The 12,871-nt window shown below is 39.7% G+C and overlaps 1 long non-coding RNA gene across 1 annotated transcript in view; it reads left to right on the forward strand.

Annotated features, from left to right (window-relative positions):
- The first annotated feature begins 293 nt into the window (after positions 1–293).
- LOC138003125 (uncharacterized) overlaps positions 294–12,871 on the forward strand; it is a 315,129-nt gene continuing 302,551 nt past the window's right edge. The window contains exons 1-2 of the long non-coding RNA XR_011123426.1: positions 294–326; positions 713–796. This is a non-coding gene — a long non-coding RNA (uncharacterized lncRNA). The remainder of the gene's footprint in view (positions 327–712; positions 797–12,871) is intronic.

Consider the following 12,871-nt stretch of genomic DNA (forward strand, 5'->3'; position numbering starts at 1 on the left):
ATAATCGTGGCCTTTCTTTACACGAGTTTACGATTTTATTTCCTTAACGCACGATTCTTTTATCAATTATAGCATACGCTAACAGACTTCTATTTGAAAACGCTTGAAAAAAAGTTAGTAACAATGGTTTTAAACCAGAATTCCGAATCACTAAGGACCATTCTATATAATTCTTTATTGTTTTCAAATGAGACGGGAGTATTATGATTTCAACGTAGTTCAAGGTTTTCTTAATCATAGTTAGTAGAGGGGACTCCTCTACTAACTATGTTGTATAGTAACATTTTGTTTCAGATTCAAACCCTGATATGGATGGCCTTCCTAAGGTATTTATACAGTAACTTTCTTGTAAATTTGCTGCTTCTGTTTTGTGCAAAAAAATGCATGTAGCTTCATTTCCTGTTATTTGCTCGTGAGTTTCTAAAAAATGGCAACTACATTGCTTGACTGATACCTTTTTATGGATCTCGTCTTTCTTGTTGTTGATGCCTTCATCTTCAGGTAAACTGCAGAATACCCGCAGCTCTCCGTAACGTAGAGCTCGTGTTGATGTTTATTGTGTTGCTGAAAGTTGTATTTTTATATCACTAAATTAAACGATTCAATTTGATTTTAAAGAAGACTGCATGTCTTTAAGGAGGGAGGGGTTAATGAGCGAAATTTGATAGCGTTTGGTGTAAATGACCTGTACATGTGCTTGTGTTGTCTGTAGGATAATCAGAATGATCACAATCCTGGTACCCCAGGGGAGGGTGATGGACAGTTTGGCAATTTACTGCCATTCTCACGAGATAATGTAAAAGCGAACTTTTCTGCTAACTTTAGGGTTAAAATTCTGGTCGATTATCGATTAAGATATTTGAAGCAGGGAGCCGTAACTTAGAAGAAATCTAATGAAAAGGATGATCGTTATCTTAGACATCACGAATTGTCCTCATCCCATATTCGGAAAAAAATAAGAAATATGGTTATGTTAAACATCATCAAATGTCCTTATCCGTTAAATCAGACCCATAATAATAGTCGGGGAGCCACAAATGTGACCTGTATGCTTTAATTGCATGAGGTAATCATTAAACCATGTGAACATTAGCACTTAAAAACTGACACGGAGCACCGTGTGAAGCTGTTTTATTAAAGATGGCAGTTGGAACTCATGTACAACCAGGTTTTAACCAAAACTTGTTTCGATAGAGCCTGTTTTTTCACTTGGCAGGTTGAACTTTGCACATTAACAAATGTTACGTGAAAGATCGCCAAACAAATTTTGCGAAAGGTCTGGGTTTAAATTCTGTAGAGTTAGTTCATTTGTTGAAAATGGTGTAGCTACCGCGCCTGGAATTTCAGACCTTGTTTCTATTTTCTTGGGGCGAAGTAGAAACAAAAGTCTGGAAAGTCAGCCTAATGAATAATAAATAATATGGTTAAAGGATCCTGGGTGGAATCCATGTTCGTCCAGCGTCGAAGACTGGCAATCCGTTTTCCTTTTTCCTCCGTTATGACAACAAACATTAAATCAATAGCTGTCAAAATACACCTACAACTGTACAGTAGCAACCATACTCTATTCGCTCTCCTACCAGACACTTGAAAAGGTTGGCCCGCTTGAACATTCTGGAAGAATGCCGTATGCGTTTGTCGTATCCTATCGGGAACATTTCTTTACTTCTTTAACACGGACTGCTCTTATCAGAGCCGCAAATCTTAGAAATAGGTCAAAGTACGTCATCTGAACACAACAGACCATGTGACTGGTGGAATGAGAAAATTAAATGACTGACTGACAATAGTTGCTCCGTTTCCGGTGTACCGTATAAGTTGTACGGGCTCCACCCTGGATTATCACCAGAAAGTGACATTTAGGTTAAAAGGTCGAATGCGGAGGTGGTAAGCTCGAAAATTGCGGCACACGCATTTTATTTTTTTTGAAAGGGAAGGCAACGGTGAACTTTGTGTGACTCTTCATGTCCTCGTTCGTTAAATCTGGAACACAAAAACGTTTCACCTTTTACCAGAGGTTTTTCTCGCCGCTTCGCGACTCTCTCTTTTGTCGCTCTTTTCATAGCGAGAAAATAACCTCTGGAATCCAGGATACGATATTAATAATGTAAATAGAAAAAATTTTGTCAATTCTGATTGTTTAACAGAAATGCAGTTTTCAGGTGACACAGCGCAGAAAATAAGCAATTCTTTGCAAAAACAAGTATGAAAGCAAGCATTCTGATTGGTCAGTGAGTAAAGAAAGTCACAAAAAGCCAATCAAATGTGAACCCGGGATGGCGCAGTGTCTGCGTAATTAGGTGATACTCTGCTTGACCATCCAGACTTTTTTCATGTATATTTTTAAGAAGTAATCATGAATAAGTAATCCCGTGATTGAAATGCATAAGAAATTGGCTTTTTCGAAGACTACAAATTGCACTCGCCCTACGGAATTGTGCAATGTTCGCCTTTGGAAGAAGTTATTATTGCTTATTTTTTCATTACGTCATCGCGGCCATGTTGGTGGACAAGAACAAAAGATCTCTCATTTGCTCCTTTTGTTCGTCCACCAGCAATTGTACATTACGTTATTGTTATCTTTGTTTCTAAGATATATAATAACCCAAGTTATTCGCGCATTTTGACTGGTTCTTGCCTATGATCTATTAGAGGACAGACGCACGATTGACGTCACCATCACAAATAGATTCCATGTTGCCGTGCGTCTGTTCAGTAACAGATCACAGAAGACGTCAAAATGTGGTAAGAAGAAAAAAAAAGTGGCGCACGAGGCTATAGCCGAGTGTGTCACTGATGTTCTCGTGTGCCACTTTCTTTTTGTTCTTACCACATTTTGACGTCATCTGTGATCTATTACTGAACAGATCTATTACTGAACAGACGCACGGCAATATGGAATCTATTACTTTGTTAATTAGCCTGCTTGCGGCCGGTTGATGTTGTTGTCGCCATAACCTGCAATCAGGCGTACTTTTCTTTAGAGAGGGTGTGAAACCGTAACCTTTTCACATCTCTCTAAAGAAAGTATGCCTGATCGCAGGTTATTGTCGCCACGAAACACGTATCAGACGCTATATTGGAAGAGCGTGGAAAAGGTCTTGGCCGGGTGACAAAACGACGGGTTGTGAAGTGAGAAGAGCGGAGAGAAAAACCGCCTGCGCGAACACCAGCCTTTTCTCGGTAGCTGCGTCCATCAGCTCACGCGGCTTTCTAATTGGTTGGCTCGAATGGTTTAAATCTCTCCGCTCTTCTTACTCCCCACTCCGTCGTTTTGTCACCCGGCCCAGACCTATCCCACGCTCTTCCAAATATGGCGTCTGATACGTGTTTCGTGGCGACAACAACCTCTACCAGCCACAAGCTGGCTATTAAGACATGGTCATTCATTCATTCATTCATCACGCACGTGGGCCAATATATTGCTTTTTTTAGTGAATGCGGCTCGTAACTTGAACAAGCAGCGTTTAATGTTCTGGTGGTTAAATGGGAAAAACCTTTTTAAGAAACGCAACAATAATACTAATAACGAACTCTATTTAAGTGTCAACTGTATTTAGCACTGGGGTACAAATTGGGGAGAAATCAAATCCAATTTAAGATTGGTTTTTGAGGATAGGGAAAATCCGGATTACCCGCCCGGAAAAACACCTCTCGGAGGATAGAAGAGAACCAACAAACTTTCCAACTATGATTTGAAAAGCAAAATGTTGTTTGCTTCTGTGAAAATTGGGTGACCAACAAGTAGGCAACATGTTCTGGAGAGTGGAATTACGATAATCATATAATATCACCCAGCGTTGAATTTATGATAATTATAATTGCATGCCATATGCACTGGTCTAAGTCCCAGGACTTGTGGTAGCAGATAAAAAGAAAAAAAAAGTAAAAGTATTCTCTGGACAGGATTTGAACACGGAGCTTCGGCTTAGAGGAACAGCTTCTATCACTAGCCCACGATGAACAAGTTACAAAGTTTCTGTAATACGTATTTGATATTTGTTGCCTGGCATCTAGAATAGGACCACAATAATTCATCAATGATTGAGCCTTAGCGCTAATTTCAAAATGGTTAGCTTTGTTTTTTAAGTGTGGCCGGACCTTTCTCGTTAGGTGTCTAAAATAAGTTCTTAGCGAGCGTTATCGCACGTTTACAGCCCGGTCTTATCATAAGACCGGGCTGTAAACGTGCGATAACGCTCGCTATGACAAATAATACACACTTAATGTATGGTCCCGAGGGAAACAGTTAGTCTTGTTTTCCCGAGAGTCCTGATTTTTCCCGAGAGGAAGTCGAGGGAAACATCAGGACTAGAGGGAAAGCAAAACTAACTGGTCTCCCGAGGGACCAGATATTAAGTGCTTTGTTGTATATTTAGACTTTTCCGTCAACAACCGCAGCAAAACATCTGGAGCGGGCAACAATTGTGGAATTGTATCCCGATCGGGATACATTTGAATTTGATGAGGGGCACGTGACCAAGAACCAACCAATCACGGTGCTCGTTTTGTTGAGTGAAAGGCTAGGTATATAACAATGTTAATTGTATATTCAAAGCCTGTGGATACTATATGATTATCGTAATACCAGTCCCGAGGATGACTTTAAATTGGCCAGTTTCGTATTCTCACGGTTAGACTAGATCTAGCATAAAATAGAGGCTAATGCGTGGGAAATAATTTGCATTTGAAAAGATTCCCCGCATTAGCCCCCACTTCATGCTCGATCCGACCCAACCTGCCTATTCCACGCCTTGAAAACAACCATAGGTCATCTGACGCCATATTCACTTGTAAAAATGATTCATACGGGTATCACACTTCTTTCGTCGTTCGGTTGAACGTACTCTAATCCACACGTGCACCATGCTCCTCGCGGTCTGTGGCAGTGTCCTGTTTGCTGACCGCTCGGAGTGCGTGCGCAATCGTGCCCCCACCCTTTTTTTCTCCATTCGTGTCACCCCATGCAGTGTTTTGTAATACTTTAATTCTTATTTGTTTTCAGACATTTCCAAGTTAGAGTACTGACTCCTAACTGGCTTTTAAAGTGAGTTTATGAATTATGTAAACGTTGATAGTACGTAAACATTGAAAGCATGAAATTGTGTTTTATCCGTGGTTAGAGCTTACAAATGACTTATGGTTGACAAAATGGGCCGTCCTAAATTTGCAGTCAAGGGACTTAAGTGTTCCTCCTACAATTAAATATACCGGCGTACGTTTTTTTTCTGCGCGCACTTTTTTCAATCCAAGTTTGTAGTGACCTCATTAGTTAGTGGGATGGCCCTTCGGTTTATTACCATTGTCCAAGTGATCAGGGATGGATTTATAAAGCTTTCTCAAAATCATTATTAATTCACCAACCAAGTCGACCAATCACAGGTTGTATACCACCACATCACGTAGATGTATTTTCATATGTGGCTCAATAGAAAAGTAGATGGAACCTTTTAGAGATTTAGATACGATATCCAAATCTCTTATAATTTTTCTCTGCCGTCCCTAGCTAGAAAAACAAAACGAAACAATAGTCGGCCACTCGTTCGAGAATTGAGCTATACCAAGAACTTGTGCTTCGTGTTTTGAAATTCGAAGCAGTAAGTACTCTGCCTTCGGCGTCGTGCTTTCATCTGTTTGTTAGTGTTTGGAACCTCGGATGAAACATTCCCACTCGTTATTGATATGTTACTTCTAATACGATCCAACTTGATCAGCATCCTCGCAGATGATGGTACGTGTTGAACTTATCGACATCCTTTAGCCAAATATTGACACGGTTGCTTTTACCTCTCGATCTGTCTTTCATCGGAAAAGACAACGTTCTTCCGTTATTCGTCTACGGTCGTTGTCATGTGCACTAACCAAATAAATCCAAATCTGCAGTTCCTCAGGAGGAAAAAAACTATCAGGTTGCAAAAAAAATATTCAATTTAGTTTCCTCTCTGTGCTAATTCCACGAACAGGAAATGGCACACACTTCTGGACAGATAAACAACATGCTGTTTCAAAGAACTATCACAATGCAAAGCAGTCTATGACGTCAACCCGGTATTAGGCTCGTTCCTCTTCTTTGCTTGGTCGTAGATCAAATTACAACTTATAGGAGCCTCTAATACTGTGTTCACACTAGGCCGATACATTATTAGTCTGATCACTAATGAAACATGTTTCGTTATGAAAAGTGTTCACATCAGACAGTGCAAGGCGCGAATCATGGTTGAAACGTGACTATTCTGAGCATGATTGAAATAACCTCGCGAGGTAGTTTCAATCATGATCAGACCAAGCACGTTCAAAATGGCGGATTCATGCGAGAGGAGGTAAGTGCCCAAAAGAACCAAATTTGGGGCTATTAGGAGGCTAAATGTCTAGTTGAAATATGGGCCGACGAAGAAATATAACGGCAATTATCGGCGATTGTTGCGGATGAGCTTATGGAAAACTGAATATCTTGTAACGAAGAAAGCGCAAATGCCGTCTCCTTGTTAAACGCTGCATAGCCCTCCTCCTCCGAAGGGCTAGAAAATTAACACTAAACCAAAGAATGAATGCAACTGTTACAGAAGTTTCCAGCTCCATTCTACAGCTGAAATGTAAAAAAATTATGCGAGTACCATGAAACAGCATAAGTTATACAACCCTGCATGAAACGTGTTTCAAAACGACATCTGATGTGAACAAGGCAATAAAAAAACATGTTTCGGCGAAACATGTTTACTCTAATCATGTTTCGGCTTTAATTTGAACACAGCTTAAAACTGACTTTGAAGGAGAGAGTATAGCAAACCAAAAAATTAATGTTTGACCAGTGCAGAGAATTGTTAAGTAGAGAGGGCAGTGCATCGAGCAGTGTAGAAATATCTCGGAATCGAAAGCTCCTTTTTAATTTTTTAGTTTGTTCGTTTTATTTAACGAGAGCTTTAATTTCCTTTCAGGACCACTGTGAATCGGTTGCGATCTTAAAATCAAAGAAAGAATGCAAGAAGAAGCAAGAAGATTTGAAAATGTCGATGGAACGACGGACCAGCAAGGAGAGTTTTTCATGCAATAACAGCTAGAGAACTTTCGCTTTTGTATATTTGTCAAACACTACCCAAAGATTTGTAGAAAACAACTGTATTTGATCTACGGAGTTTGCATTGGGAGAAAAACCCCGCTATCGCTAAACGCCTTCTTCTCTTGTGCCAGGGAAGACGAGCCCAAAGTAGATGTCTCTAAATTAAGGTTATATTATTGCCAACGAGGCGGCCGACCCCAGAGGGTCGGCCGTCGAGTTGGCAAATCATAGATCGGAGCCGTACGTGAGTACAGAAGAAAAAACTCATCTCAGCGTAAGGGACCCTTTTTTGACCATATTTGGGTGTAAGTAATACTCCATATTTGGGTAGTGACGTCACGTTTTTGCATGTGTCGCTTCCACCGTGTGGTTTGTGTGTTGTTTCAGCGGACGATTCAGCTAGTGAGATTGGAGGCGCTTGTAGTTGCCTTACGTGTTCGTAAATTGAATTGTAAGCAGCGGCTGACCAAGGAATAGGGTTATACCTACAAATTTTGGACAGAACGAGCGTGTTCGCTTGTCGATTTTGAACGAGCGTGTTCGCTTGCGAACCAGCCTGTTCCATTGTCAATTTCGAACCAGCGTGTTCGCTTGTCAATTTTAAACCAGTGCTTTCTTTCGTCGATTGCCACGTTTTTAAAGACTTCAGATCAAAGAATTGAACAAATTACTATAACACATCTTCTTATAGCACAAAGAATTGTCCTTGAACTCCAGCGTTGCGTAATTAAAACCACTCACAACTTGGACAAAGCGGGGGTAGACAATATTGCTTGATTATTGCGTTCAATACATTTATTATCTGGTTAATCGCCGTTACAAGTCGACAACTAAATGTTGGGTTCTTAAGCTTAGCAGACATTGCTTTTCAGGGTTCATTCAATGTGAAATACAGTGCTGTTATTATTATTATTGTTATTATAACCTTCATCACCACGTGCGTGAAAGTTCGAGTTGCGCCGATGAAACACATTCCCTAAACGGGGCTGCCGAAAGTTTTTACGCCATCAGTGTAATAGTTGAGCTTGTGTTTATACTGATAGTTAACTTTCAGCATACCATTTAAGTTGTCATGGTTTATGTTCACCGCAGAGTGCTTTTTCTGTCACTTATTCTTTATGGCAGCAGTTGCTCGATAATCAAACCTTCATTTTCTTGTTTTAGAGTAAATTCTCAACCAGAGACAGTGTATACCACTACAAAAGCAATCCACCTTTCTCTGGACAAAGAGTATAACGTTTTTACGTTAAAATTTGGACTCAGACAGAACACTCTCAAAGTGTGTAAATAAAGTGTAATCGATGTAATATCCAAGGGTTCAGTCAAAAACCTTCATAAGTTTGTTGTATTTATCTTTTTTTGATTGAATCAAAAAATGAAACGAAAATTCATGTGCACATTTATTCAAACAATACTCAAACAACCAGTAAACCTACAACATCACAAGATATTGCTTCGAACTTAAGTAATACTCCCTCAACATTTACACACTTTGAAATTATGGAATTCCTCAAATTATGCCTTCAAGACCAAGACTCTTATCAGAGTTACTTCACACTCTTCCTTTCCTACTTTCATTTATAGTAAAATAATTTACCTCTGTGTCCAACTTTCACACATTTCAGAGACATAAAACAATTTTGCCTCGTTGGCACTTGCCGCAAGGCACAACTAGTATAGAAAGGGAAATATGTTTGTATAGTCCATCGCTTACGTTGTGGCTTTTAATTAATAATATACGGACAGTTGTTGGGTGTTTGTGTAGAATAATAGGCGAGTTCTTTGGGACAAGAAAGCTTTCATATCTTATCAGGAATGAATGAGTTTGCTGCTTCGGTGTAGCGTACAATAAGGGACAAAAGGGATCCAAGCCACTGGCTTAAAAGCTGGTTGACCCAGATTTCTTTCTTGACCTCAAACGCGTTAAACACGTGACCAGCACATGATGGGCTCGTTACGCCTTGGTGGCGATTCTTTCTATTTATCCATAGCGTGCTGTAACGTTGTCAACGCGTAGTGAATTCTAGTTCCTTCTTAGTGGTTCAGGTCAAAGTCACGCAACGCTCCTCGGGTAAGGAACGTTGTTTGTTCTACTGCTGCCCGAGTGGCTCCGAAGGAGACTAAGTAACATGTTCCAAATGAAGGAAAAACTTTGTGCAAATGGTTGCTTCGCCTTCTCAAGAAAAGTTTAAAACCGGAATATTTTGTGAGACTTGTACCTCGGTGCTCTGTAAAACTTGAGCGCAAGCAGGTGGTCGATGCGTTGGCGCACAGCGGACCCAGTGATTGGTAAGCTTCTGATTTACACTGAAAAATCGAGGAGCTGTTTGGAATGAAAACTTAAGCTCACCCCAAGTTTTCTGCAAGGTTAATATTTTGCTTCGTCTTTTAACGTGAAGACGGCTAGTTATCCCATTTGCGCGTTTAGCTCCAATGTGCGTCAAGTCTCCTTATTTCGCGCATATTAGGGAAACCGTCCTTACAGCAAGGTGTCCGCACGTAGCAAGAGCGAATCAGTCATTGGCATGATACGAGATGTAGCTATGTAAAAAGCGCGGGAAAACACTGCGCAGGTGGTTTTGGTCTGCTTAGTAATTAAACGGTGACTCCAGATCGTTGGCCAGTCAAGAACCACAGTCTCGATTCTATGATGCTCTTGTTTGTGATTGGTGTTGTAGCGTGAAAGGACTGCTCTGGAACAAGGCGGGCTTTTGCGTTAATATGATTGATGTGATAAAAATTGTAAGATTATTTGAAAGAACTAATTTTTAAAAGCAAAAAAACTATACCTTGCGAAAAAGTTGTGTACATTACGGATAATGAGACGCTAATAGTATTTAACTCATGAAGGAAGGTGCAATGTAATCTCGTCCCCAGATCTCACTCCGTAACCGGAAATGTGAGATCTGGTAAAGTTCGACAGTACACCATTTTTCATTGGCTACTAAAAAAAGGTTGCGGCAATGCAATCTAATCTCGGGTTGGCTTATTTCGCGGGGCACTTAGTGAGGGTTTGGTTTTCGCAAGCTCATGTGCTGTTTTGAATAAATGCCAGTTGTGCGGAGGAAAGTTTTGTTCAATTGTGTGAAGAAAATAGCACTCGTTTACTGATTAAGCCTAAGCGTTCGTTTCAGTGATTCTGCAGTTTCTCCGACAATTAAATAATCTCGACCGTTCAAAAACAATCGCCTGTAGCGCTTCTTTCTGTTCGGCTTAAGTTTAAAGTTTCCTTGTCCTCTGCCCAAAAGAATCTCTTCAAGAATACTCTCGAAATCCATGTTTATTCCGCAAAATCACCCAAAATCACAACAGAGAGTACGAACATGCGCAGTGATAGAAAAGCCCGTATTCTGCGCCTCGCTGGCACTGAGCATGCTCGAAATCGAACTTTACCAGATCTCCCTTCCGTATGACCGTGGGAAATCTGGGTACGAGATTAGGTGCAATGTTTAATCCACCTCTGTCTGTGTGAAATAACTTGAGCAGATTGTGCAAACAACACGGAGGGGAATTCGAGATTTTCGGATACAACTTCCAACCATTTTTGTTTTTTTTTTTGCGGGTTAGATAAAATCGCTCATCTGTGCCGTGAATAGCAAGATGAAACTGTATAAAGACCTTCTACAATATATAATTCAACTGTCCAGTACATTAATACTCTTTGAGATCATGTTGATTAAAGAAACTGTCGATGAAATCCTACTAGTGAGATTCGCCCTCGATCTGTAATTTCTGCTGTCCTATCGTGATTCGGGTGGGCTGGGAGCATGGTGACTTGTTTGGCGTATGGGGTGCGTAATCCGAATTTTTGTATCAGTTCTAGGAAAGGGGCAAAAGTAGGGATAATGATTGATGCTAGCCCGCATACAATTGTTAGCTATTGTTTAGCTATTCCATATGTGCTGATTTTCTGCGAACATAGCGTTTTTTCCAAAAGTAGTGCTTGACCTAAAGTTCTCAGCAACGTCAACGGTAACTCAGCTGAAATGACTCACAGGCCGTTGTGAACAACAAGAGAACAAAGAAATGTGTTTTAATAAGTAATTTTTTACAGGGAGGTCTTGGTTTTCCAGGTCTTAAGCTTCGATCTTCGTTTTCCACACCCCAAGCATTATCCAACCACGTCCTTTGTACTGCGGCCTCAACGCCTGGTATATTAATATGAATTTGAAAGGCTTTGTCAAAACGGACGAAAAACTTAGAAATTACAGAAAGGAAACTTGGAGGAGGCAATTAAAATCGACCGAAAAACTACTCGTGATGAATAAAGGACGGCGAAAGAGCTCAGATGAACAATTGTCCTTAGCAAGTTTGTTTCTTTTTTGCACTATAAAAAAGCACCGTTTTTATATCGGCAAAAATCCCCCTCCTCCTTGCGGGCTTCTTTCTAAAGCTCTTTGGACGAGCAAAGAAAAAAGAAAAGTTGCCAAACTGCGATCCTTGCATGCTGAAGATGTCTTGTATCATACGTCAGGGTCGGCCAGGGTTTTTGGGTATACGGTATACAGGGGCTTTTTAAATCGGGTATACGGTATATTGCAGTTAAAAGACGAGTATTCGGTTTACCACTTTCTTTGAATTTCAGGTATACGGTATACAATGCTTCCATTAATTTTGGTTACATTTTATGAATTTTGGGTATTTTTGGGTATTTTGGCGATTTTTTTCGGGTATACTGGTATAACACTACCCCCCGTTTACAGTCCCACACCAGCTCATTTGTGTAAGATTCATATAGATTCTTGTGCACAGTTGTACTCAAGGCTCGGGTATACAAATCTGTGGTGAAAATAGGCATCCACAACTTAACACAGTTTCTTCTGTATAGTTTCAAATGCAGGAGCAAAAGCTAGAGTGACTGTGTAAACAAAGGCACAAAAATCTTCGCCTCAACTTAAGATTTTGCTCCTGATGGCAAATTTTTGTCGTGTGCAACACAAAATTAAAGCTGTATTTTCAGTCCAAAATATTTTGTTGCAGATCAAAATTCTTTAATTAATGCCCGCATCACAAACTTTGTTATCTTCCAGAATTTTTGGGGGTGATTACATTATTTTTGTACTTTGAAATTATTATTATTATTAGTATTATTATTATTATTATTATTATTATTATTATTATTATTATTATTACGTAATCATATATAATTAATATGATTAAGTACTATTATCAATATTATGATTACTATTCTTAGCCTCGCTATGTACACTAGCAATTTAATTCTATGAATGGCTAATTCTTGTAGCATCAACATTCATTTGGAGTAGAAAAGGGTATAGAAATGTGTACGTTGTGTAGGTGTTTTCATATTTAAGCCTTCTCACTTCTCGAAAAAAAAAAGTACAATGTTGGTGACTGGAAAATACATATTGGTGTCTGCTGTACAGGTATACGACGGAGTTAACTGTTGTTGCTTCCCCCATTCTGTGTCCTTAATCAAAAACCTTTTACTTTCCTGAAGGAACTCTCTTCAAGTCTTAGGGAGGAAGGAAAATCCCTTCTAAGCTCATTTATTTTCGACATTAGCATGCAGTACCCACCTCCAGTCTCCCAGTGGCTTTTTTTGGATCTTCAAATAAACAGGACTTATTTATTCTGCGCCATAGACCTCTTTCATAATGGCAGCCAAATAAAATATTCTTCTGTTTTAATACTAATAAGCCTTTCTATCCTTGCTACAACGAGCAAATTTCAAAAGAATATTTGTTTCAAAATGAGGGCAGTAGGTCTAATTAACATAAATGCAACAGAATGTAAAGGAGGTTGCCATTTGTGAAAGTGGTCTATTTCCCTGCCCTTACACTGAAGGCAAAA

The sequence above is a fragment of the Montipora foliosa genome, chromosome 5 (assembly GCF_036669935.1).
Source record: "Montipora foliosa isolate CH-2021 chromosome 5, ASM3666993v2, whole genome shotgun sequence".
Taxonomy (NCBI): Eukaryota; Metazoa; Cnidaria; class Anthozoa; order Scleractinia; family Acroporidae; genus Montipora; species Montipora foliosa.